The sequence below is a fragment of the Nicotiana attenuata genome, unplaced genomic scaffold (assembly GCF_001879085.1).
Source record: "Nicotiana attenuata strain UT unplaced genomic scaffold, NIATTr2, whole genome shotgun sequence".
In the NCBI taxonomy this organism is placed as follows: domain Eukaryota; kingdom Viridiplantae; phylum Streptophyta; class Magnoliopsida; order Solanales; family Solanaceae; genus Nicotiana; species Nicotiana attenuata.
Window position 1 is genome coordinate 24944 of NW_017673788.1, and position 5057 is coordinate 30000.

The following is a 5057-nucleotide window of genomic DNA, read 5'->3' on the forward strand; positions in this document are numbered from 1 at the left end:
GTATGGATTGATCCTTGGATCCCTAATTCAAGTGAATTTAGACCACAACATTATCAAACGCAAGTGAATACAGAGTTGCAAGTTAATGCCCTTATTGATCAACAGACGCATACTTGGAAGTTTCACTAGGGGTGAGCATAAAATCTTAAAAACCGAAAAATCGGACAGGACCTGATCGGATTAATTCGGTATTTCGGTATCGGTTCTTCGGTTCATCGGTAATAATTCGGTATCACTTATTCATAAGTTCGGTACTTCGGTTCGATTTTCGGTATTGATCTTTCGATACTTCGGTAAACCGAAATACCGAAGTACCGAAATAGTTAAGTATACCTTCGAGTTTCCTGACTTTTCTTTTCAATCACAATGTTCTTTGTGAATTGGCGTTGACTGCTTGGTTGCATAGCTATGTTGTTAATCCTTTTAACTTCTACTTCACTTATTAATTTACACTTTAGCATCTCATAAATTGATTGTGACGTGTCTTGTTTCCTAGCCATATGAAACTTGCAGAAATATGGAAATATTGACATTGAAGGAGTTAACTCGACTAAGGCATACTATGGTGGACCATCTTTCATTTAATATGATACATGGGATATACCTGTAAATTTTGTGTGTTCATCCTTAGGTCTATGCTGAAGGACCTGCTAGGCAAACTGGGGGAGTCGCTGCCATTGCTATGCTAATTGGGTACTGATGTTATATGTTTGTGTGATTTCTAATGAATTATAATACACCACTTTTGTTCATAAAGACTTTGGTACAATACCGAAATCGTACCGAAACCATACCGAACCGTACCAAACTACTTTGCTACGGTATTTCCTATGCATAATTGATAAATCGAATGCCGAAATACCGTACTGAAATTCTTAAAAACCATACCGAAGTACCGAACGTCCACCCGTAAGTTGCACAATCTTCAAATTTTGTTTTGTATTGATGATATTCATGCAATTTTATTTGTCCCCATCTCTACTATGGGATCTTTGGATAAAATCATTTGGCATCACTCTAAATCAGGTAATTATGAGGTTAAATCTTGTTATCATTTAGCTAAAGAAATGGCAAGACGTAGGGATATTAACGATGCTAGACCACAATCTAGTCATCACTCATTTTCAAAAGCCTTTTGGGAGTTCTTATGGTCTCTGAACATTAAGAAAAAATATAAACATTTTATTAGGAAATGTATTTTGAATGTGCTTGATGATAGGCTATAATTACGTATTTTAGTCGCTTATTACACTCTAATGTATTGCACTTTAATTGAGTTTGAGCTTTAATCGCTAGTGTTTTGCACTAATTGTGTATTTTATGCCTTGTAGGAGTGATACCGAGCTATGTAGATATTATGGAATGAATTAAAGTGATTTGGAGCTTTGAAGTCTGAGTAAAAGCCCAAGGAATCAAGCTGGGATTGTGTTCAGGGATCAACGGATGATAGTTAAGAACGAAATAGAGAATTGAGCGGGCATACGACACATTGTCTAGTAATGCACATAACTTTTCGCTCAAAACTCTGTTTGGGATTCATAATATATCGTAGAAAGCTATTTGAAAGGGCTACAACTTTCATGTTTTGCATTTTTGCGAATTCCCACTACTACGGCGCATGGTGCGGCGCGCCTGTGGAAAATTCCTACAGCCTGTCAAAATTAGCTCTCTGAACTTTTCCACAAGCACACCGCATGGCGCGTCACCCCGTGCGGCACGTCTGTATAAATTTTACAGAGCCAAAGTCCTATTTTATGCAGGAAAAGGTGTTTCGTCTGGGCCCGACCCTACTTGGTATAAATACATGTAAAAAATGCTAGTTTGGGAAGGAGGACATACTTTTGACACACTTTAGACCTAGGAAGAGCACGGAGCCGTCGTGGAAACCGGATATTCAACCTAAGGAGGCAAGAACACACTAGGATCAAGGCTGAGAATTATTCTACGAGATTTTCACTTCCTTCTTCCTATTTTTATTATTGGTTATGAATTCTAGTATTATAATTATGCATACTATTATGAGTAACTAATTTGTTGTCTAGGGTTTTGACGGAGCCTATTGGAGGATGATTTTCCTGTTACGTTAATATAGATTTGCCGTAGTATTTTCTCTATTTGTTCAACTACGTTATTATTGTGGTTGGTTGAAGAGCTCTCAATCGACTGTGCCTATTTAGTGTATATTACTCGGAAGAGAGTGCATATTTAGGTAGTTGTTGAACAACATCACTCCTAACGTATATGAGGGATCAATACGGAGGGTTTAAAGGTGGGATTAGGGATAACGAAACCTTGGGTGCGATCCGAGTGAGCCGTACTTAATGCCAGCTACCGTAATTTGGGAAAATATATCTAGTAAATTGTGGTAATTACTCGGGAGAGAGTTACGACAGTTAGAGCGCTCATGATCGGTAGAGAATACTTAGGCAAAAATATAGAAAACGTAGCGGGAAGGATTCCGACAATAGGGGAAATCATAACTCTAGACCTCCTTAATCTTGTCTTTAACCCTTAGTATCTTTAGTTGTTAATTTGCTATTTCAATTTGTTAGTTAATTAGTTAAACACAAGAATCTTGATATCTATAAGTTAGGAATTATTCAAGCTTGTCTTCTTGGTGATATTGAACAGCTGTAGCTAAGCCTTAGTTCTCTGTGGGATTCGACTCCGGACTATATTTGCAGCGACCGCTTAGTCCTTTTATAAGGCATAATTGGGCGTGATCAAATTTTGACGCCGTTGCCGGGGAACTAACGATGTAGCTGTAGGTGTACATATTGCTAGGTTTTAAGTTTGAACTTCTATTTATTTTTGTATTTGATTTTTTTTAATTTTTTTTTTGTTTTACTTGTTGACTTGAGAGACATGGCATCTTGGAATTATGAGAGTTTTGATGTTGGTAATTCTACTTTTGGTCCTCCTTATGCATATTGTGGAGGAAACCACGCAGGGCAAAATTATCAAAATATTCCCAAGAGCGAGTTATGTGCACCAACTCAATCTTATGTGTGGAATGTGTGTGATATGTGTGTTGGTCAAGATGGTCACTTTTATGGTTGTGCTTATATTTCTTGTCTTCCCCCAACCCCTTACTATGATGGTTCTACCTTTTCTTGTGAAGTTAATAGGAACAAAGAACCCAGGGATGATGACCTGAAAGAGATCAAGAATATGCTAAGGTGCCTTGTGGAACAAAATAATGAGAAACAACTGCATATACAAAGGCAAGATACTACTATTCTCAACCTGGAGGCACAAGTGAGTCAACTAGTTGAAGCATTGAATGCTCAACAAGCCAATATTGTGAATAGTAGCCAAGAAGAGTGTGAATTAGATACCGAAATTGAGATTATAATGGAGGAGGTCAGAGTAGAACACCAACAATCTAACCAACTAAAAATATAGGATGTCGATGTTAAAGAAGTAATACTAGAGTCAACCAGGGACGTTGAGGATATACATTTAGTTGACTCTAGTGTTTTTGGTGTTGAGGAGGTCGAAAATCTTGAAGTTCATGTATTGGAGCGCGTTTGACCTCATTCCAAACACTTCTCTACATTATGTTTGGACGATGAAAAGGGAATTGATCCTTATGAGCATAAAAAGGAGTCCAAGGAAGAGGTAGATAAGCCTTATATTTTGAAATTCTCAAGGTCGTCTAGGTAAGGTGACACTCCTCGGTTGAGAGCCAAAAAGTGCATAAGATTTTATCTAATTTTTGGCTCGCAAGAATTTGTATCGCCCCAAGAGTATAATCATAAGCTCGAAGCAAAACTTGGGGTTCAATTCATAAGCTCGAGGTGGAGGCAAAAAGTAATTCACGTCGTGATGCGACGTTAAATCAAGCGCTTGTTGGGAGGCAACCTAGCTTTACTGCTTTCTTTTATTTTTTATTATTATTTTTTTAATTGTATTATTTTTGTAGTGTCAATTTTTGATTTTTTAGGATCATGGAAAGCAAAGCTATTGGAAGGATGCAACATCAAACTATATGGTTCGAACTAAGTGTGAGGTACCCGCACGAAGGACCAAGCCTGGGAGAAGTCTTAGTACCCCATGAGCTGCTACTGCTTCGGCCTTTGGCCTACCAGGGAGTTTCTTTTACCCTCTTATTTGTTATGATGTGCATTGGGGACAATGCATAATTTTAAGTGTGGGGTGAGGAGATTGTCTGGGTGACTTTCTATGCTACTTTAGCTGTGTTAGTTTAATTGAATAATATATTTTTTTGAAAGAATGGACTTTTTCCGACAATGGATTTATTAGACAATTTTCTTGAGGGATTGAAGTCTAAAGAAAAAGGACAAAAAGATTTTCTTTTGTTAGGTAGTGTAGCAATTCCCTCTTGGTTTTTCTTTATGCCGCGGTTCTTTTCCAAGGGTTTTGTTTGAACCAGGTGTAGTTAGTTTTTTTAGGAATAGGAGCCATTGTGCTGTGTTTTGAATTGAAGCAATATCTTTTGACTTTGTTATGCCTTGAGAATAGTGAGTACTTTGGTTGTGATGCTTAGGCTCAGTTTTTGACTCTTGTATAAGTACCTTAAATTATATGATCTTAACTTTGTTTAACTGCTTTGACTAGAGTGTCTTGATGAGTCCAATCCTGAGTGAGTTATGTGCCATGTGTGTGCAAGGTTTTGTGTTATTCTATGCATTGCATTTGATGTCTAGAATTTGCCCCGTGTGTTTGCAAAGCGAAATAGTAGTTTTGTTCAGTCTTGGAAGTGATATAGGCGTTTCTTTGTTGAGCCATATATTTTACCCGCCTAATTGTTATGTATCGTAGTTAACCCTTTTGAGCCTGTAATCCTGTTTCTTTGGCAACCACATTACAAGCCTTGCCCAATTATTTGAATTAACCATCTATTTGAACCTTTTCATCTCTCATGAGCACTTGAATTGTAATGAACTTTGTAAGATAAAGTGTGGGGTGGTTGGTTTGGCTTTTGAGTGGAACCAATAAAATAAGGAGAATGTGCACTGTTTTGAAAAAGTAAGAGCAACTTGAATAGAAAAAGAAAGAAAAGAAAAAAATAGTTGTATTGCTGTGAAAAAAAT